Below are 23,099 nucleotides of genomic sequence, written 5' to 3' on the forward strand. Positions count from 1 at the left end.
AAGTATGGGACACTTGGCACCAGTGGGAAGAGGAGGTTGGGTAAGAGTGGGAAAGGTGACCAGAAGGGTGACAGCAGCTCCTCTGTGGCTGCTGTTAATTACTGCCAGGTCAGTGCAGAGCAGTTATCAGGACAAGAGGAGTCACAAGAAGTGACAACTTTGAACAACTAACAGACATACATCCTGAACACAGACCACTTATGTTGATAAGTTTATCTATTTAATAAGAGAAAAGTCCGCGCCCAGAAAACTCACACAGCTCCCACAGGGTCAATTCAGCTGCCAAACACATTTCAGGTGCCACTTGGACATCAAACCCACCCTCCTGAAGCTTCAAATACCACACCAGGTGTCAGAAGACAAGGACAGCTAGCCCAGGGCAGTTCACACAGCACTAAAAGCCCACAGCTGAGGAGCCACGGTCCCTGAGGCCTGGTAGGAGATCCCAGCTCCCTGGAGCACACCCATGCTGGGTGATACAGGCACCTGCTGGGCAGTGAATCCCAGGCTCGCCCAGAGAGGGATGCAGACATGCTCTGGATGGGCTGCAAAGGCAGCTGTCCATCCCACAGGCCCCCCATTCCTGCAGGAGCAGAGAGGCAGATGGGAGCTGCCACATCCCTAGGCCAGCCATGGCCTCCCCATGGCTGGCTGCTGCCACAGGCACTGGGGCAAAAAAAGCAACACAAACATTCACAACAGCATTCTGCCTGCAAGGCTGCATGTCCTGCACAGGAAATGTCTGCATGGGTCAAGGAGCTCTCTCCCTGTTGTAAGCAATTCCTCTGAATTGTGAGCTGGCAGATAACCCCAGAGTTTACTTTCAGCTTGCATACCTGTGAGTTAGATTTTCATTTATCAGTTAGGAGGCACGCCATAAACATCACAGACAGGCTTTGATGCAGTCAGGCAAGACTGCAGCAGAGGGGGTGAAGTATCTCAGCCATACTTCACCTTAATTCCTGAACTCATTCCCATGTTTTAATAACCTATATCAGGAATGTCAGATCAGTTCAAAAGGTATCTGCCTCTCTGCTCCTTGCAAGCTTGATTGAACACAGGCTGTTTAGCAAATATTTTATAGTAAATAAAAAATTTATAGTAATATTTACATCAAAATGTAAAAATTATTAGTACAAAGCTAACTGGGCTTGCACTGAAAGGTTCCACCAGAGTATCTTGGCAGAGGGGCTGGTTATTAAAAATAATTCTTTCACTTAAGAAGTATTGTAGGTGAAAACTTTACCCCCTGCTTCACCAGTTCATCTATCTGCTGCTTCAGATGAGACACCAACAGCCCTATGCAGCCTTCTGCAAAGTATAAATGATACAGAATAATAGAAAATTGATTAAGTCTGCTATGAAAAAGAAAAAAGTTGAAGAAACTACATGTGACAGTGTTGAAACAAGACAAAAAATGCATCCTTTTCAGAGTTCTCTCAGCCAGAGCCATGAAAAGCTCCACCAGGTGGTGGGATTATCAGCACTCGAAATATGCTGTGGAGCTGAGTTTGCTCTCTCTGCTTTGCTTTTTAAAAGCAGGTTTGTGCTTCACTACGCTTTTGAAAATAGGTGCAAAAGATGTTCCAAGTAAAAATTTATTTCTACTATCATTTAATGGCAGCATTTGCAACTCACTTGACATAAAAGATGCTTTTATAACCTAGAAGATGGAACTGCCATCTGCATGACCTTAATTTCCTCTCAAGCTGCTCCTAGTTTTACATAAACAAAAAAGAAAATTGATAAGCACATACCAAGTCTTACATGAAATTATGGTTAGTTTGAAAAGCGACCTTCCTCAATTGAGAGGCCATTACCATTAGCAGGATAATCAAGTTTGGAAGAAAAACTGTAAAGAAGTTCTCAAGTTTGTTTCTGGCAGAGATGTGTGACAAATTCATCCACACAGGGCGGCTCACTGTCTCCCCTGCAGAATCAGACAGTGCACTAAGTGAGTGAGCCAAAAGAATAAGTAATACAATTTCTCCCTTCGTTTGCACTTTCAGAGACAATGCTTCTACACAATACTAAGCAGAAAGGTAAAATAAATGTGCATTAGCAGAACTGTAGTTTAAAAACTTAGTGGTAACTTAAAAGCTGACTTGGCAGAACCATAGACTGGGACTTTGGTGAGGAACAGGACTGAAACCTCCTGACACAGAAATGTTACTCTACAGCAGCACCAAAACAGAGTAAATGAAGTGAGAAATCAGCAGAGGAACAGAACACCAAGCTCACCACAGACCTGGGGTTCTATAAGCGGGGTGCTGGGGCTTTGCTGTTTCCAGGATAATCAAGAAAACACATGCTACTCTCTAATAAACAAATTCATTCTCCTTATTCACCATCTCCTTATCCAACCATTCCCTCCTTCACCCCGCTGGACATGTGCTCAAGCAGATTAGAAACTCTCAGGTTCCCAGAGAGGTCCAGAAAGGACGTTGAGCACAGCCGTGCCATGCAGATAACACCCTGCCTCTGCTGAAAGCAGCAAAGGGAGCCCAGAGCCACCCCGGCTTCTTCTGACACCGGAGCAGTTCTGTCGAGGCACTGAGCACAGTGGGCAGAGCATCTCTGGCTCTGGACTGGGACAGAAAAACTGAGGAGGGCTGAACACGCTGTCCTGGGGAAGGTGCTGGCTGGCATGGGGGGCACAGGATGCTGTGGCTGTAACAAGCCAAGTGCTTCCAAGCAAGTGCTTCACACAGAGCCACCCCTCCAGCTGAAGCTGTGTAAATAATACACGGGAGAAGTGTGCTGCTAATTGAGTACCTCCCGAAATGCCAAGAGGCAGGAAGACTCCAGTTAAAGGCAACTCTTCATTTTAACTTGTGTCACTGAAGAGCACTAAAGTAAATGAACTCCTGAGGACAAGATCAAAGCAGAATAAGAGACTCTTTTTATATCCTTGAATCTCCTGTCCCTTTTGTACACTGAAATTTAATTTCCTTTTCAAAGAGAGGTTTTGGAGCTTATGAAAATTGACCCAAAAGATTACAAGGGCTTTGTCACCCTTCCAATCTCTCTGAAAGATCCATAATTAGGGAGGTTTTTCCTTCAACATATGTGCCCAGCAGACAAATATATAATTCAGACTTACAATTGCATGAAAGAGTTATTTTGGTATGTTGGATACATACAAATCCAGCCGTTACAAAGAGTTGGAAAATATTGTGTGCCTCAAATGAGTAAATATACACCAAAATATACATCAAGGCGTTTTCTTTTTTTTTACTGGCTTGTTTTGATTTGTGCCAAAACTACACACAATCACACTAAGGACCTGGGATAGATGTTCGCTGCTGAGATAAATACAACAAGTACAATAAAAGCAAACGAAGAGTAGTTATTTATGCTCCTCTAGAAATTCATTCTGCAAGGAGCATTGTGCGAGCGGATACCTACGACAGCGAGTCTGCTTTTTTGCCCTCTAACGGAGTAACATCGGCTTTGCTCCTCCAGCACAGAGCTTACAACCCAGGGGAGAGGGAACTAACCCAGCACAGCCGGGGCGCGGGGCCGGTCCCTCCCGCTGCTCCCTGCCGGCGGCGGCGCTGGGCAGGACCGGTCTGTGGGGCAGCTGCAGGGGGGTCGGGGCGCAGGACCGGCCCCGTGGGGCAGCTGCAGGGGGGTTCCCGGCGCTGTCGCCCCCCGAGCATCGCCCAAAGGCGGCCCCTTCTCCCGGAGCCCACCCCGGCACCGCCACCTCCCCTCTGCCTCCCTCCAGTGGGGAAATCCCGGCTGGATGGATGGGGAGAAGCCTCCCCGCTCCGGAGCGCCGGGGGATGCTGCGAGCAGCGCCGGGGCCGCCCCTGCTTCTAAAGCACAGAAATAATTTTTATCAAAAACCCCAACAACTCAAGAGCCGAGTGAGGAGTCAGGGGGCGGGGAGGCTCCCACCGCGCCTTCTGCAGCAGCGGGGATTCGCATGTGAGCAGCGAGGAAGGACGGGAGAGAGGGACGGGGTCCCGCGGTACTCACGGCGGGCTGAGGGGGGCCGGCGGGCGGCCGAGCTCCATGGCCGGGGGGCACGGACGGACGGGCGGTCGCTGCTGTGGTGGCTGCTGCTGCTGCAGCCGCGCTGTCTGTGTGTCGCGCTGTCTGTGTGTGTCCGTCTATCGGCCGGGCCGAGCTGCTCCGAGCGCCCCGTCCCTCCCCTCGCTCCCTCCCCGGCGCTTCCTGCCCGCTCATATAGCGCGCCCTAGGCCACGTGGACGGCGCGGGGCTCCGCCGGCTCCTCCTCGGGGCCGGGCCGGGAGGGGCGGACCCCCCCTACCACCACCACCACCCCCTCATCACCTCCCCTCATCATCCCCCGTCATCACCCCAACACCCCCAGCTCACCCTCCTCATCAACCCCCTCCCCAAGCACCTTCCATCGCCCTCATCTCACCCTTCTCATCAACCCCATCTCACTGCCCAGGCAACCCCCCATCACTGCCCCCATCTCATCCCCCCATCAATCTCACCCCCCAAGCACCCCCCACCCCAATCACTGCCCCCATTGCCCCCATCTCACCCCCGTTCCCCTCCCATCGCCTCCCCCGGAGCGGGGCTGTGCCCCGGAGAGCTGCGAACCCGAGCCCGGACTCACCCCCGACGCCCTCGGGATGAGATCCGGCTCTCGTCGGGTCCTCCCTAGAGAGTCACCCTCCAGGAATGTCTGTGTATGTGTGTTCGTCAAACTGCTGTGTCTGGAATTGGGCTGCGTGACCCCAAAGGTGATCGCAGTAGGGAAAGTGGGAAGAAATTTGGCGCTTCTCAGGGCAGAAAATCTGTGTGGCATTGCTAATAAAAATAGTGCATAGTTGATATTCACAGAGTCATGGAATGGTTTAGGTTGGAAGGGACCTTAAAGATAATCTGGTTTGGACCCCCCTACTACGGACAGGACACCTTGTATTAGACCAGGTTGCTCAGAGCTCCATCCAGTCTGGGCTTGAACACTGACGGATGGGTCATCTGCACCTGGTGGTCCTGTGTCTCACCAGCCTCACAGGAAAGAATGTCTTCCGAATATCTAATTTAACCTACTCTCTTTCATTTTAAAGCCATTCCCCCTTGTCCTATCACTACATTCCCTAGGGAAAACAAACAAACAAACAAACAAAAACACTTGCAATTTTCTTGCAGCCCCTGTAGATACTGAAAGGTGCTATAAGGTCTCCCCTATGACTTCTCTTCTCTGGGCTGAATTATCTCCCACCCTTAGCCTGTTTTCATAGGAGAGGTACTTCAGCCCTCTTCTTTCTGTCCAGCACCAGACATTTTTAAGGTGGCTATAAAAAACTGTAGAATTAAAAAGAAAGCAGCATCATTAAAGAATTCCCCAGGCAGATACATTGAAGTGATAAAGTGTCTGCTAAAACTATTTAACAACATAATGCTGGCTTTTTTAGTGTCGATGTGTAAAGGCTGGAGCCATGAGATGTGTAAAGACTGGGGCCATGACTAGAAGTGGGGGGATTATAGCACCTCCAAAGAAGCAAATGAACTCTGATCTCTCCTCCACCTTCCGTAGGCAGGCGAATATGCACAGTGAACATTCATAGCACGTATCAGAGGGGAGAATGCATTCCTGAGCTCTGAAAAACATGTTCTGTAACACTGGACAGCCGGTGCACAACTCCCTTTGTGAAGCAGATGAGTTTACAGGTGATTAATCTACTTACCGAAACTGCCCACGTTGTTGGGTTATTAAATCCAGCACCAGGTACTTCCAGGGGAAACTGTAACGTGCTATGTAGGAGCTGTAATTCATCAATCACCACTGAGCTTGTTTCCATAGAGTTGTGTTAGTAAAAGCCTGAGTGTGGATTTGGACAGTGTCACATCATGTACTGTGCTGTGCAGGCATCTGCATGCAGTGAGAGCACCTGTGACAGCCTGAGCTTTCTGCTCAGGGAGCATAAGCCCAAACAAGCCCTTCCAGGGACTCACCCCATCACTAAATCCTGCCTCTGCATCCTGAAGAGCAGCATAGTGTTATATCCTTCATAAACAGGGTTTGGAAGGGATTTAATCTACAGTAATGAGCATTAAAAAAAATAAAAAATAAAAAGCACATTAGTCTTCTTTTACGAGGAATGTATCAATACAAGGAATTACTGTGTGGTGGAAACAGTCTATTAAAGAGTTGTTCAGTGCTTTTTTTCCCAGGAGTTGCTTGACACTTTGCTGGAGGTGGGATGAGGAGCTCCAATTTGATCATCTGTTACTGTCTCTGTTACCTTTTTGCCTTGGTGCTCTCCTACTTTCAGGCAAATTGGTTGAATTTGGTGCTTCATTTGCTTCACTATAATGGTGAGTGATTGGGACTGTTTACAGAAAAGAATCTCTGGGGAACAGCTCACCAGTAATAGGGCTGTGCATCAGGTTTGGGGATTTCTGCCAAGCATTTCTGGGAGGAGGGAGGGAGTGAGAAAGTAATGAGAAAGAAGAGTCTGAGACTCTGCATTTCACTGCCTGTTGTACCACACCTGGTATGCCCATGAGTTCAACAGAAAGAAAAGAATGAATCTAGTAAAACAGCTGATTTATCATCATACAATATATAAAGCTTCACTAGGTTGGATTAACCCAGCGGCCAAGAATGTCCTAATTATTAACAGTTAATCAAGTTGACACTGGCACAGGCTGCCCAGAGAAGCTGTGGATTCCCCATCCCCGGCACTGTTCAAGGCTGGGCTGGATGGGGCTTGGAGCAGCCTGGGATAGTGGAAAGTGTCCCTGACCAAGGCAGCGGGGTTGAGATGGGATGATCTTTTAAGTTCCCTTCCAACCCAAACTGTTCTATGATTCTGTGGCTGAAGAAAGGGAGTGAGAGATGTTTTGGTTTGGTTTGTTTTGTTTTTCTGTGTTTTCAGCCCCATCTCTGCACCATTTCTCTGGAGCACACAAGAGAGGACATGGTGCACCCCTCCAGCCACACCTACCTTGGTCACAAGTTGCCAGGAGGAGATATGGAGGAGAGCTCTGCAGTGTCTGGGTTTGCTTAGAAAGGCTCCTTTCTGTAAAGCAAGGCAGAAGAGGAGTGTGTTTGCCCCAGAGATGCCTCAGGGAGGCACGGCACAGTAGCAGGGGTGTAGCATGGAGAGTGCAGAGCATGGAGAAGATCCACAGGTCTCTGCCAGCACCTGGCTGAGCCAAGAGCAGAGAACAAGACCAAATCCACCTGAAACAGCAACTGTGGAGCCTATTTCTCCTTTTTATATCAGTGTTACACTCAATTCCTTTAGATGCTCTCAGCTTCCCTGATGCACCCCAAGGAGCGTGGAGGTAACAAGTGCTCTCTGATAATGCCATGGGAATTACAGCAGGGTCCAGCCCAGCGTGCTGGATCTGATCCCCTCATGCTGAAGCATTTCACTGGCAAGTGTCATTTAGATGGCTTTGGGAAAGAGTCCAGGATTTGTTTCACACACAGTATTTCCTCAACAGCTCAGTGAATAAAAAAACATAAAATAGTTTGAACTAACCATGCAAATCTTGCTTGTCATCTTATGCAGAGGAACTATATCTATTCTAAAGTCTGGGCCAGGGCTTTCAACTGCTGATGGGGGATAGTTGTGCAGACTTCAAAGGAGCTGTATCGGCTTTTACCAAGTGGGGATCCAGACCTTTATTCATGTTTTAAAATTCAGAAACTGTGCCTAGGTAAAGCATTTTTCTCTATATTTCTAGGTAGCCAGATTTTTATTTTATAGCTGTTCCCTCAGTGGCAGGATTGTTTCTCAGTAGTCAATGTTTAAAGGCCCTTCAAGACTGAAGGAATTAAAAATGAATAATTTAAAGCTGGTCTATGATGCATAATTTTTAACATATGTTTTACAGGCCATGTGGAACACTTTTTGACTTGTCAGTAGATATTTTACAAACATGCTGTGCTGGAACCTTTTTTATTTAAGAGTTAGATTTGAGCCCTCCTATGCCTCAACACAGCAGCATGCTGGAGTCTACAAGCCATAACAAAGAAGCCATTATCACCAGCACTGATCAGAAAAGAGGAGAAATGAAGCAATTGCAGAACTTTTTTCCTCTTACACACTCTGCTAAAACAAATGTGGGCAGAACTATGGCTCTTCCATCTTAAGAAGCCTCATCCCAAGGTAGAGGTAGAGGACCTGTGATTTGTTCACTCTAAAACTCCAAAAGAGATGGACCTAGATGGTGCTGGAGAAGAAGCCATGAAACATGTTGTCTTTGGGGCTTTTTTTTGAAGGATGGCTGGAGGATTTTTTTTGCCAACCTCCTGTTAAATATTGTGCTAGGAACGCCATCTGAGTAATTCTTGACAGTTTTAATAGGCAAAGCTAATTGCTGATAAATAAAAATCTTTTATGGATTTCATTTCTTGTCCCATCCTGACTGCTTGCAACAAGAAAGGGAGGAGGCATCTACCCTGCAGATGCTCAAAGGCAGCTGGGTTTTAACCTTATTGACTGGTTCCCACACTCTGCCTTGTTTTCTTGGATTGTCCAGATTTCATTTCTATTTTGAAGTTACTCCATATTTGTAGCTAAAAATAAATTGGTTTGGTCATTTCAAAAGCTTCTTGGGCCCAAACCCAATTTCAAGTGTTTCACCAAGCTGTAAATTGAGGCAGTGCACTGGGGAAGTGCAAGTTTGGGCTCATGTTTGCTCCCCCCTCATTAGCTCTCCCTTCAGTTCATAATCCCTCATCTTTCAAACAAGCCAATTGCCATTGTGTCTAGAAGTTAAAATAGAAAATCAGCATTTGGCATGAACACAGTTGCCAAGAAGCTATTTCTCCTTGCCTATGTAAATAAGTTGTCATTCAAAAATGGTTGGCTTGCTCTAAAAGATGTGCTAAGCACTGCACTGTGCTCCCAGTGGGAGGAAAGAGGAGAGGATGCAGGATTGTGGCCAAGTAGTGCCCCATCCCCAGCTTCTCTCACTCATTCTGTTCTTTGCCCTGGCCAAAATGCCCTTGGATAGTTCCTGTCTCAGGGAACAGGGCAGGAGTGATTACTGACCTTGCTGGTTATGCCCCCAAGTCAGGACCAAGCTCCACACAGGTGGTTCCCTTTAAAAGTGTTAATCTATATAGTTATATTGGATAATGATTTGTATTTATTTTACACCATACAGAACACACCTGTTGATCAGTATGACTAGATGTGAAAGAGAATAAATACTTCCAAACTTTACAGATATGAATCTAAGAAGATTGACCATGGATGGACTGTGCACAATGTATTTGTTCTGGCTGGCAGAAGAGACAGATGATCTATGTACATATGACAGGTGAAATATGTATACCTACCTTACCTCCACTGAAGAGGTGCATCCTGTTCTGTATTCAATTGTGTAAGAGTCACTGCCCTCCTTTTGTGTAACTTGCAATAGTAGCACCTAATACACTGTGCTAATAAACTAAATAAGGCTATTTGGTGGCTGTAGACTTTGCCATGAGTGACACACAGCTTTTATCATGTTTGGCTTGGTCTTCTTGCTGGTTTGGTGGTTTTTTTTTTGCAAACTATGCCCCACACTTCTGACAGATGTCACAGGACTGTATTCCCTGTTCCAGAGTCTTCTAAAAGCAAGTGGTAAGAGTGCAGGCTTAAAGCAGGCTTTTAGATCACATCCTCAGCCTCCACACTTCACACAGCCCGGCTCTGGTACTGAGGTGCATTAAGAGCAAAGAGAAAAGAAACAATAAAGAGCATCCCTCCCTGCTTGCTCTTGGAATTCAAATGGTGAGGAGTTGCAAGAGCTCAGTGGTACTGACACACAGTCAGTGGTGTGTCAGCCTCTGCTTTGCAGGACCAGGGTGCAGGCCCACATCAGAGACAGCTGTGACATCAGAGAAGATTTCCTGTGAGGCCAAACCATTGCACAGAGATGTGTTTTCACCTGCCAGGTCTCATTAGTGCTGTACATGGGAGCATTGGCTGTGGGTAAAGGTTGTGATTTGGTACAATCTGCTCTCAATAAATGTCTGTGAAAGTCAGAGAAACCTTTCAGTATTGCAGCACATAAAAACACACAGTAAACGCCAAAACCTGTTTTTTTAGAAATATTCAGCAAATCTGGAGCTCCCAAAAACTAACATAAAAACCTCTCTGTGCTTTGAAATGCTTCTTCACTTTTGTACTCTTGGATAAATGCAAGTTTTGCTATAAGGACAGTATAAAGCCTGAGAGGAATAATGAACCCTTATAAAAAAATTTTAAAGGCACCGATGGGATATGAAAATAGAATAAAAAAACATAACTCAGGTAGGGGTGGAATCACCATCTTTGAAAGTGTTTAAGAAACAAGTTAATATGGCACCTCCTGCTATGGCTTAGTGGGCAGGGTCAAAGGTTGGGCTTGATGATCCCAGAGGTCTTTCCAACCTTAATGATTCTATGACTTTACCTCTGTCAGGATAAAGCAATGTTAAAGCAATATAAAACAATTTGCCATAAATATTTTACTGCAGAAGGAAGAAATGGCATAAGCACCTAAAATGAGGACAAAGGTAAGTAACTCCATGGCAAAGAGAGGCAGCCATGTGTACTTTGTGTGCTTCACAGATTGAACATGTAGCACATTCAATCTCTCCAATATAAATGACCCTTCTTTGCAGTTCAGATGTCACCTACAGAACACCACAGAAGTAAAAGAAACCTAATTTACCTTTGGCCATCTGGATCTCACAATGCCTTGAGTACCATCTATTCCCAAGCACAGACTTGAAAATATGTGCATGAAGTCATTGGGAAGTTATTAGCATAATGTAATTTTATTTCATTTCACTTGTCCCCAGGACAGTCAGGAATAAACCAGAAGGTGAAATTAGACCCAGAAAATAAATGTTGTTGATTAGGTTGAAGTGTTTATTAGGCTTCTGTTTGAGTTTCCAGCCCACAAGAAGAATGGCAAGCAAAGCCTGTTAAAGACACATTTTGACAAGAACGCAGTTTTCTGTGGCTCCAACAAAATAAATATAGTAACACAGATGAACCTTTTAAAAGTCAGGCTTATGTGCTTGTCTGATCAGCACCAGCTAACAGTTTCATCTCTCCTGAATGTCACAGAAGCACACGAGCTGTGCCACCATGCAGTTCTCAAATTCTTTTCCTCAAAGGACATCACACACATAACAGGGGCTGTACATTCTGTATTCACTTAAACACAAATAACACAAAATGGCAATTGCAGGTGGACTTCATCCCCAGGGAAAACTGTGAATAAAACACTGAGGCACACCTGGCAGATGTTACTCACACAGCTTAATTTAGTATGGATAGGCATTTATTTTGAATATTAGAAAAGCAATATAGTAACACAGGTAGGATAGAAAAGTTTGTGTGTTTTTGCTTTCTTGCCAGATATACAGGTTAAAATAACTTTTCAGTCCATTCTAGCTACTGAGATAGGCTGGGAAGGGATAAATGGTATGAGCAGAATCCCTCCAAGGAGGGATGGTGAGTGCTTGTGCAAGGATAATTCTGAAATTCTGCTGTTAACGCACAGCTTGGAGCTCAGTGCAGGACAGACCAGCTGAAATGCTGCTAAAGAAAAAAAAAACCTAAAAATGTTTATAAATCAATTCCCCAGATGTTGCCTAGAAAATACCTATGTCATATTATTTCTGTGTGCAAAAGCTAGTAGAATGCTTCACTAAAGCATCACCAAGTCAGCTGCAATGCTGTTTTAGATCTGATATTAACAAATCAATGTTTAGAGAAAATCTTGTCATCACAGGTCACTTTGGAGAACACTTTCCTGATGGCAGAAGAGTGAAGTTGTGTAAACTAAGGAATTTAATGTTTCGATACGAGATCTGGACAAAAGATTTCAAAGACTTGAAAATGGTCTTGGTGTAAACCAGAGAGGTGCTGCATCCAGAGTATAGCCTACATCTAAGAAATTGGAAATAAAAAAAGATCTAGAAAACCAGAGAGAAATTAATCTAAGCTGAATACACTGTGATTTCTTAGAGTAAATCTAGAGAGAAAAAAAAAATCTGGAAATAAATATAAAGTCTGGTAAAATGCCAATCTGTATTTATCAGAGAGACAATAAACCAGACTCTCAGGAAAAGATTAATATAGTATATTGTGTTTACCTGGACTTAAGCAGAAAAAAGGTACCTGGATAATTGGCTGTTTTTTGGGGGCAAAGGGTAGAGCCAGACTAGTGGTGCAGAGTCCGTGTGTGCTAAGCATGGTCTGTCCCAAGCACAAACACAGACTGCAGGATGAACAGATTGAAAGCAGCCCTGAGGAGAAGAGCTTGGGGTGCTCATGGATGGGAAGCTGGACATGACACAGGAATGCGCTCTGGAATCAGCCCAGGAACCAAACCTGTCCTGGGATGCACCCAAAGCCCCGTGGGCAGCAGGTGAGGGAGGGGATTCTGCCCCTGTGCTCTGCTCTGCTCTGCTCTGCTCTGCTCTGGTGAGATCCCACCTGGGGCACTGCATCCAGCTCTGGGGTCCCCAACATGAACAGGACGTGGACCTACTGGAAATCCAAATGAGATCTTGAAGATGATCAGATAATTGGAGCACCACTCCTATGAAGACAGGCTGAGAGAGTTGGGATTGTTCAGCCCAGATAACAAAAGTCAGTGAGAACTACCAGCACCTCTGAGGACTTCAGGGAGCTACAAGAGAGCTGGAGAGGGACTTTTTCTAAAGTCATGTAGTGATAGGACAAGGGAAAATGGCTTTGAAATGAGACAAAGTAGATCTAGATTGTGTATTATAAAGGAATTGTTTCCTGTGAGGGTGGTAAGGCACTGGAATGTGTTGTCCAGAGAAGTTGTGGATGCCCCATCCCTGGAAATGTTCAAGTCCAGGCTGGAAAGGGATCTGAGCAACCTAAACTAGTGAGAGGTGTCCCTGCTCATGGCAGGTGGATTGGAATTAGAAGATCTTTATGGTCCCTTCCAGCCCAAACCAAACCATGGTTCTATGAAGGTGCAGACAGAGCCTTTGGTGTTTTCAGTGAAAGTGAATTTAAAATAGCTTTCTAAGGATACATGGGAACATTTCTCAATCTCCTACAATCCCATTGGATGTACTGGTTTTTCCTGATGTTGGGGTGCTCACTTCACTGTTGCAGCAGCCCAGGTGATGCACAAGGCTGTGCCTGCAGCCAGGGTGCGGAAACAGCCCCCAAGCGAGGTTCATGCCCAGTGTAGCTCAAATGCTGCACAGCACACCTCCATGAGTCAGGCTGCAGTGCCACCCAAGAGAATAGGCAAGCCCACCACTGAGGAAGAGAAGGTATCCAAATAAAGCACAGAACAGAACCATGGAAACATTCATATTGGAAACTCTCTCAAAGATTTGTGTAGAAGGAGTTACCTGGCTGAAAGATTAACTGCTGGAAAACAGTCAGCACATTTGAGGGAGCTGTCAAGGTGTCCTTTAGGGCAAGGTAACTGAGTGAACCTCACCCTTAGAAATTTGAAAAACAATCTGCCTTGGGGTAAGAGCTCTTAACTTGCTTCCTGTGTAGGAGGAGAAAAATTGTGATGAACATGATGACTTTAAGCTGCTGGCAGGATGCAGCCCTGAAATGGGTGAATGAGATTTGCTCAGCCTTGTAAAAGGAAAGCTGAGGTGGGATCCTGTTGCTGTTGATTGATAGGGAAGTAAATGTCAGGGAAGGGAGGATGTATAGCAGATGAAGGAGAAAAGAGTATCATGTGCACGTGAAGGTATTCAGGCTGTAAATTAAAACTATGTTGGTAACCATCATATCAAAAGTCAAAAAGATGCAAGGATGAACAAATTCTCTGAAGTTTGCATATGGGGTTTGAGGCATTCCTGACTAATATATTGTATGGTTTCCTGTTTGAGAAAAGAACCTGCCTTAATACATTAGACCCACACTTCCTTAGATAAGAAACAGTAGCTTCATGTTTCCACAAAACTATTTCTTGTTTTACAGCAAGGAAAGCGTGCAAAGAATGAAACAACACATGTAAAGACATGAGGACATAGCACAGTGCATGCACCACCTCCCAGCTGCCCCTGTGATGCTCTAGCTCTGCTGCACAGAGGAGTCAGAGGAGCTGGCAGCAGCTCACGTGAGGCAACAGAACATGTTCTACTGAATTCTCTGAGACCTAAACTGAGCCAGCAATGCCGAGCTCAGGGCAAGTATTTCTTGTTATCTCTGGAACCAGGTGGTTATGGACACCAGTACCACCTGGAGGAGGCTGAGCAAACCCAACCCCTCTAACCTACATTTGCCACTTGGAGTAAGTACAAGACTGAAGAACCATTGATTCTGGGGGCAGCAGTTCAGGTGACTTACTCTGTTTGGCTTGCAAAATTGTTCCTGCCTTTGCAGATGAAATCCTTGTGCTCACTGCCCTGACTGTGTAGAATGCAGTTATTTTTGAAAAGGATTATCTCTCTTCTAAAGATGAAAGAACTTACTGTATTTCTGTGTGTTTATTTATTTCCCCTGCAGAACAGAGGGAAAGACTGTCAGATATAGAGAAGTATGCAGGTTTTAAAACAAATTTAAGACAGGGACCAGCCAGACATTCTGAAGTAATCTGATCTGGTCTATCTTATGGAGCACCACAGTTTTATTCAGGTTAATAGGTTTATTCATTTAACCCACATTAGGTGGAACTGGAGCTCTGATGTTTCATAAAGACATTGGAGGCTCCCAGAGATCAAGAAGTCACCTTTTCTGCTGCTGAGCAGTGGATTCTTTCATTCATTGTACAAATTCACTTTGTATTTTCCTTGCATGTATCTTGCCTCAGCCTACACCTGTTAAATCCCTTTTCTGTCTGCTGTTAACAATGTCTATTGGAAACAAACCTGTCTTTACATGAAGGTCTCCTTGATATGTTAGCACTGTGATCTGCTTCTGATGAATTAAGGAGATGGAACTTTTCTGTTCTCTCACATGGATGTATCTGGCCAGATGTGCCCTTCTACCCAACAGATGGCTGTACAGCACTAGTCACCATCCCCTTGGAGCCAGCTTGGAGCAATGAGCCCTTTCACACTGAAGTTCATCTCAGCTCAGAGTGAATCTTTAGAGCAGACTGGATAAATGTCCCTCACAGCATTCCTATTTCTCTCTAGCAACAGACAAGGAACCCTGTGCTGGCTACCTCTCCTATCCCAGCCTGCATTATAGACTTCTGCATTTAGGCAAGATGAGTCTGACTTTTGGACTGAGGCATTTTCCCAGGTTTGAATCATTTCCTTGGCATCCTCCTCTGCACATCACACTGATGAGGCTTTGCAGTTCTCCAGCAGATGCTTGGTGTTATTGCCTATGGAGGACTCACTCTCCAGTGCTGGGGGTGCACACAGGGGCAGCTCACTGAAAAGCTGGTTAGGGAGATAGAGCTGGATTTCAATACTTATGCTGTCCACAGTCTGTGCTTGCTATTGATTGTACCTTTTTAATGAGTTGCATGTGGCTCAGATGAGAAAATGCCTTAATAATTATGGTCCCCTGGAAAAAGAGCAGATTATGTAACTATTGATCTTGGTATTTTTGTTCATCAACTATTTCCCCTGTTTCTGATAAAAAAGCATTGCTGCATCACAGGTTTCAGCTCCTTCCATCCAGCTTGGTTTCCAACATTAGCCATTCAGCTGTATCCATTTGTACCAGGCACAGCCTCTAGCCCTGCCAGACAGCTGCCAGGTGTTTTATTGTTAAATAAATTCTTACATCTGTCAAGTTCTAAAGCAGAAAGCAATGAATCCATTCTTGATAGCTTTTTTTTTTTGTCTGTCACTTTATTAAGACATGCTAAGAATTACATACTCTTTCCAACAAATGCCAAAACATTTGTGTATCTCAGCAGATTCCCCTTAATTTCTACAAAATGTGTTTAATGTTGGGGTGTTGACCATCAATCCATTGTGGATTATTGTGTCTGAAGGAAAGAAGTGTAATGAAAGGCCTTTCTCCTGCCCAGCATCTTATCTCTGTGCTAAGAAAGGCTGGTTGGAATGTTCTCACATGATAAATATGATTGATATGTTTATATATTGCCCACTTGCATAGGTGGCATGCAGGACTGAGGGGGATCTTCCAGTCTTTCTGGCTGGAAGAAGTAAGGAGTTTTACCAAGAGAATCCTGCTGTTCCTTATGGAGCCCTTCCACCACAAGCTGCAGGAGCAGTTCAGGTGAGTCCTTTCACGATCTGTCTCTCTCTCCCCTCTGTTTTGCCCATTCTTTCTCCATCCCTGTGTTCTTCCCCCCATTCACTTACTAGCTCTGATTGCAGATACTTCCAGGAAAATGAACAAATGAACTTTGTCTAAAATGAACTTTTGGACAAGTGTTGCCATTTTTACTTAGCTCTGTGTCCCCACAGATGTTCAGGCCATCCTAGAGCCAAGTTTCAGCTGACACTTGCTCTGTGATCTGAGCATCAACCTCCTCTTTACCCATAAACTGGTCTGATACAGATAATGAAAGCAAATTCATGATGTCATTTATTACTTTGTCTTATCACTTGCTCTTACCACATTCTTTTGAGACCGGAAGAATGAAGTGCAGCAGAGAAGAAATTCCCCCCAAAAAAGATTTTTCTTGTTGAATTTTGCTGTACACTACTGCAGTCAGTGAGCTGAGAGGTGCAGGTGAGATCACACCACTCCCCTGCAGCTCCACATTGCTCTAAAAGGGATTTGTATCCATTTATTTTTAGTTGGTAGGAATCAACTTCAGTTAAATCAATATAATGTGGGCTTGCATTGGTTTGAGAAGGTTGGCACAATGTGTTGTGCTGGTTTAAATAATCATTTTCAAGAGCTTTGGAAGCTGTAGCTAAAAAACAGCACAGAAGCCAGTTTGAGAGCTCCAGATACATGGAGTATTTTTAGTGGTGGATCATTGCAGGGGTAGTAAAGTCTAGGCAAAAGTGAAAATCTTGTGGGATAAATGTGAAAGTGTTAAAAACATGAAACAATTCACTAAGAATTCAAACCATGCCTGGCATTTTGAAACTAATCTTTACTTACCTAATGTAATCCTGCTTTTTTAAAAAAATAAATGTAACTTGTTCATTTATTCACTTATTCATCTGCTTTCTATATCAGAAAATGTTGATGATTGTCTGTTCACAGACAATAATACAAACAACCCTGTGACAATTGGAATGATGTTTCCTTGAGGATTAGGGGAATTTGTAGAAAGAATCATTGCTTCACATGGGAACAATCAAGCACTCTTTGGAGGCATCTTTGCTGTTTAATTTCTTTGTGCCAGTACCTTGATTTGTTTCTCAAATTTAACAAAGAAGAATATGAAGCAACAAAAAAATTTCTAAAATTACAATGTAACCATATGGAAATATTAAGTTAAAGAAGTCTAAGCACTTAAACCAACTGTTCAGGGTATTTTTCCTTTAATGTGCTTACATAAATCACATTAGTTTTTATGAGAGTTATTTTTCAAATTTATAGACTTTTTCAATGGATCTTCATCTCCCAAGGTAGCATATGCAGAGGCTAAGTGTGTTTCTGCAAGTTAAAGTCTGTGGAATTCAAAGTTTAACTCTGACACTGGATTTGGGGATGTTATTGCATAAGCAAGTTATTCAGGGACTTTTGGAAATAGCTTTTACTTTTTAGTGCTCAGTTTTAGAAAGCTGAATTGTCATTTCTGAATACCCAGCATTCAAATTATGGATGTGACAAGCAATATTTGTGTGGCAATTCTAAAACTGATCTGTGCTAAGGCTTCATCCCTAACAAAATCTGAAGGGGAGAAAAATCACTGTCACTATTTGAGCAAACACAGTGCACAGAAGTGTTACTGTTTCACTGAAATCTCCCATTTCTGGAAATAGCTTTTTTGAGGGTGTTGTGGTTTAACCCTGATAGTCTGCTCATCCCCTCATGTGGGATAGGGGAGAGAAGGGGAAGGGTAAAAGTGAGAATGTTCGTGGGTTGAGTTAAAAACAGTTTAACAGGTAAAGCAAAAACTGCATGCCCAAGCAAAGGAATTCATTTCCCACTTGAGGCAGGCAGGTGTTCAGCCATCCCTGGGAAAGCTGGGATCCATCTGCCTACCTGGGAAGACAAACAAACACCTGCCTGAATGTACCTTTTCCCTTCTTCTTCCCCAGATTTACACACTGAGTGTGACCCCAATGATCTGCAACATCCCTTGGGCCAGTTGGGGTCCGCTGTCCCTGCTGTGTCCCCTCCCAACTCTTTGTTCGCCCCCCAGCCTCCTCAGTGGTGGGGCAGGGAGCAGAAAAGCCCCAGACTCTGTGTCAGCTATGCTCAGCAGCAATAAAAACATTGGCTTTCAGAACAAATCCAAAACACAGCAGCGCCATATGAGCTGCTATAAAGAAAATTAACACTATCACAGGAAAAAAATATGCAAGGGAATGTCTTACTATTTAGAAAAATAATATTTCTAAATAATATTTCTAGCTTTGATGAATTATATTAACATTTACATGCTTAAATGTTTATATAGTAATACTTAAATATAATGTAAATGTATTTAAATTGTATTTTAATTTATATATACACTATTTCTAATTTTGCTAGGAACATGTACTGAATGTGCCCTGAAGGTTCAGAAACCAGTATGCAACCCAAAACATTCCAAAATTTATTACAATATTGAATGCTATTTTAACATTGATTTGGAGATTTGGGAATGATTCACCTGGTTTGAATTTTGCATTAATGTCAGAATCAATGAGGATCTCTTGAGTGTATTTGGGAGCCATGTGGGCTGACTGGTAGCCCTGCAGGGAGTTCCCATGGAGCAGGCAGGGTTCTGTGCCTGCAGATCACAGCATATTGAAGATCTAAGGAGAGGCTTCAGATGCTCAGTTAGAAGTCAAGAAGCAGAAACCAGACAAAGTGCAGGGTTATAAGTGCCTCACACATCTGCAGCCCAAACAGATTTTGCCTTGGAGCTCTTGAATTCACCTTTAACCAACCTTTTTGCATGATTCCTTATGCAGGTGTGGGTTATTTTGGAGTTACAACTTGCCTTATACTTCCATGTACAGCTTCAGGTTCCCTGTATCTAATGAGAGACAGTGCCTGAAAAGTGAGTCTAAATACATTTGTAAGGTGAAAGTTCATCACAAGGCCAATGAATGAGCAGCACAAAGAGGGGAGGTGTGCTGCCAGCTAAACCTGCCTTTGGGACAGAGGGTGGGTCCTGATTCATATTTCACTCAGTGCTTAAGCATCTTTGAATGCTGGTTTTAACACTGTCTCATCCCGGTGAGACTTGGAGACTTTTCAGAAAAAGGAGAACAAAGCTTCACTAGAAGGTCAAAGTGAACATCAAGGAGGTTTTGTCCCACCTTTGATGCTGACAGTGACCCTCACAAACACCCAGCTCCCTGCAGCTGTGAGAGGGGTCCATGAGCTGCTGCCCCACTGCAGTGCTGAGGGATGGAGACCACCTCTGGAACAGTGCTGAGGGATGGAGACCGCCTGTGGAACAGTGCTGAGGGATGGAGACCACCTCTGGAACAGTGCTGAGGGATAGAGACTGCCTGTGGAACAGTGCTGAGGGATGGAGACCACCTCTGGAACAGTGCTGAGGGATGGAGACTGACTCTGGAACAGGCTTCTCCCGGAGGATTGGCTCCTTGGGGCTGGGCTTTGTGATGTGTGTGGAGCCTAAGAGACATCAACTAACAGCTCAACTTCTGAACAAGCCCAAGGCCCAATTTCTGCCCTCTGAGGCAGCCACCAGGCCAACTTTTGGGCCTAAAGGGTGTTTGTCCTAGCTGGGACATGAGAGCAGTGGGATGAGAGGTTTTCCAGGCCAAACCCCAGCTCCTCCTCGAACATCTCCTTGAGGGCAGTGGGGTGTTATCCATCCCTTGACACCTTTACCCTAGACTGAGTTCAGGCTGGCTCTTTGCCCTTCTAAAGGATTCATGCTCAGGCAGGAGCCCTGGGCTTGATGTGGGAAACGCTGCTGTGCCTCATGCAGGAGTTCAGCAGAGATGACCACAAAGGCTCCTGCTGGCCTTACAGCCACTATTAACTCTCCTGACCTTGATCTTAGACATCTTTTCCAACCTTGTTCTGTGATTCTCTGATAGAAGAGAAATTTTTAAAATTCTGTACAAATGAAGTTATATTACTCTAAGAATAACTGAAGGATCTTATATTCACACTCATAAGCACTGCCTCCAGCTCTGGGGCCCCCAGCAGAGGAAGAACATTGATCTGTTGGAGCAAGTCCAAAGGAGGCCACCAAAATGGTTAGAGAGATGAAACACTATGGCCTACATAATGCCTGCTAGCATCTAAGCCTTCACTGACTCTCACCTTAGTTTCTCCAGCATCACACCCTTGGAAAGCCTTACAACTGCCTGCATCTGGGTTTTAATTGCTTTTCTTGCTAGCTGTAGTCTAGTTCCTACGCCTTAAAAAAAAGAGGATTTCCATTAAACTGCTGACTGTCATGGCTTTGAAGTGGGGTCAGCTGAATTGGCCAGTGAGCACGAAAACCACACCTACCCAACTCTGTGTGTTGGTGGTGTGGACATCACACAGAGACAATGTGAGCATCGAGAGATAAGGGGAGAGGCATTGAGTGGTTACACAGGAAGTTTTTTATCTTTGAGATCAACTCTTCTGCTTCCTATTTATTTTGGGAACAGTTTACTGTCTTTGTTTGCCTGAGGAGTCAAACAGAGCTGTAACTCCCAAACTGCAGGGTTGGAAGTACAACCTGAGTGGGGCAGTTACCTGGAGTACATTTCAATGAGGCAAAACCCATTGCTTTGTGCTAGAGAAAAAAGCAAATTCCTTTCCCATTTTAATGGCAGCTGACATCTGTACTGCCAAATGGTCTGTTCAATGAGCTTTTTAAAATAATCACCTCAGTGTAGCCCAGATCTCATTCCCCTCTCCTTTTTCCTTTGGCTGCCATGGAGAGGGAAGGGCTGTGCTGTGCCAGAAGGGCAGCAGAATTACAGTGCACAGCAACAGCAACCAGATTCCTTCAGCTTAAATGGCATTAAAATAATTCTTTCCTTGCAAGAAAAGCAAAACAAGGAAGGCTAAGAGGAAAGCCTGTGTGAGGGAGCATGGCATGTTAACCAGCTGGGTCAGTTCTGTCCTCTGCAAAGGGAGGTTTCATGACAGACAGTTCTCTTCAAAGTGCAGAGGTGTGACAGAGCTGAAAGCTCAGATGCATCAGTGCCTGTCCCAGTGGGCTTGTTGTTGCATGATAGCTGTGCTGCTGCAGACTGGTTAAAACAATCTGCAAATTTATTCTAAAGTTGTTGCCTTGATGTTGCTAGAGAACTTGATATGTTGAAACCTCGCTTTTTGCAGTCTTTCCACTTTCTCATGGCTCTCCCATCTCCAGGAAAGACCTTTGAAACTGATGCCTTAAGTTTCAGCTTTCATATTTTGCAGATTCTCTACTGTATTAGTATAGAACTCTGAACTTCATATAAAGTGTTAGCAAGTTCTCTTCACAGTTTTGTCAGACAAAACAATCCTTTCCCAGCCTGAGAACCAAGGACAGCATTGCAGCTTCAGGCCCAAAAAGTACCAACAACAGCAAATTGAGAAGAAAAATCTAAGAGGATGGGACTTCATAACCTGAAGCTGTAATTGGACAATTAACCCAATATGTAAATGGACCAAAACTTATAAAAGTGTGAAACTCATGACCTGGGGTCCATCTTGGGTGTAGCCTTGGTTGGGCTCTTGTACTGCCCAAGGCCTTTGAAAGCCTTTTTAATAAATACCTACTTTATTCCTTTAACACTATCTAGCCTCTGTTCTAGGTAGCCTCTCAAGGTATCAAAACAGCTTGAGACACTCATTCTCCTTCTTCACAATAGCCATGGATAAGCATTTTGTCAGCCTCACAGGTCTCCATGAAAAACTATCTCTGCAACTCACAGCCCCCTCCTCTCTCTGCATCAGGTGTTGGAGACCACCCAAAGAACTTCAGACTCAGTGGCAACAGAAAGAAAATCCAAAGATATAACCCTCCATAGATAAAGAGCTCAAATACGTCCTAGGATCTCAGTTGTGGTTTTTAAAGTTACTTAAGAAAATGGGAGCTTTAAGATTCCCAATTTCTTAGTCAAATAAATTTTCTTTATCCCTGAGTCTTCCTTTTTTCCCCCTCTTTTATTTTTTTTCCTTAATTTTACCAAAATTTCTGCATCTACAGACAGTACAAAATCTACCCATAAATATATTTCCAGCCTGGTAGTCCCTGTTGTTCTGACACTGATTAGTGCTGCAAGCAGCAGGTAAGTCATCTGCCAGGAAGTCTGTGCAATGAGCCCACTTCTCTTTCCTTCCCTGGGCACCTCACAGCTGCAGGCAGGGGGCTTGGGTAATGACAGGGTGCTTCTGCAAACAGCCAGCTGTGAAGTGACACATTCCTGTCAGCAGAAAACTCTGCAGATGTTCTTTAATCTCTCAAAAGAGCAAACATTTCTGTGCCACGGTAGCAGGGAAACCACCTTTGTTATAGCACATCTGAGCGTCTTTGCTCTTTTCCAGAATATGCTACAGCACAACTCAGTGTGCCATGGGGAGCTGCACCAGGCAGACAAACCTGCTGACTGAGACACCACTGGACACAGATTTATTCCTGAAGAAAAGGTTGAACAAGATAAAATCCTCATGGCAGCACAGAAGTATCCAAGGCTCCAGGGAACACGAACAAGCTGCAGGGTAAAGCCAGTCACCATCCACAGCTGAGTGGGTAATTCACAGCAAACCACAACTTTGATTAAGTGCACCCTTTTCCCAGCCACAGAGAAAATGTTAAAGCTCTTGAAAGTTCCCTGCTTGCTTCTAGTAATTACAAATGAAGCCCTTTATGCAGAAGACCAGTGAAAGATCTATGCATCTGTGAAATGCCCTGAAGCCCTGGAAACAGAGGATGTCACAGCATTCAAGGTGTTTCAGAGACTTTGAGGACCTTGTCAGTGGATGATTTCCACCTACATTTGAAGTCTTGCCTTTTGCAGTCAAGAGAATAAGGCAGAACTATCCCTATCTTCTGTCTCTAAAGGCAGGAGCCTGGTAAAAGGAAAACATCATGCAGAGTACGTGAGCAACAAGGCTGGGAAATACAAATTGTGTCTTTGCTTTCTTCATAAA

The 23,099-nt window shown here is 44.5% G+C and overlaps 1 protein-coding gene and 1 long non-coding RNA gene across 2 annotated transcripts in view; one reads left to right on the forward strand and one right to left on the reverse strand.

The window, feature by feature from the left end:
- The window catches only part of ST3GAL1 (ST3 beta-galactoside alpha-2,3-sialyltransferase 1), an 80,304-nt gene extending 76,141 nt beyond the window's left edge, over window positions 1-4,163 (reverse strand). The window contains exon 1 of the mRNA XM_064706716.1: window positions 3,985-4,163. The gene's annotated coding sequence lies outside the window, so the exon portion shown is untranslated. The remainder of the gene's footprint in view (window positions 1-3,984) is intronic.
- A 9,765-nt stretch (window positions 4,164-13,928) lies between these two features.
- On the forward strand, window positions 13,929-22,849 carry LOC135444683 (uncharacterized). The gene is made up of 3 exons (XR_010439251.1): window positions 13,929-14,127; window positions 16,020-16,142; window positions 22,494-22,849. It is a non-coding gene; the product is annotated as an uncharacterized LOC135444683 (long non-coding RNA).
- The last annotated feature ends 250 nt before the right edge of the window (window positions 22,850-23,099 follow it).

This window comes from Zonotrichia leucophrys, chromosome 2, assembly GCF_028769735.1.
Source record: "Zonotrichia leucophrys gambelii isolate GWCS_2022_RI chromosome 2, RI_Zleu_2.0, whole genome shotgun sequence".
NCBI classification, from domain to species: domain Eukaryota; kingdom Metazoa; phylum Chordata; class Aves; order Passeriformes; family Passerellidae; genus Zonotrichia; species Zonotrichia leucophrys.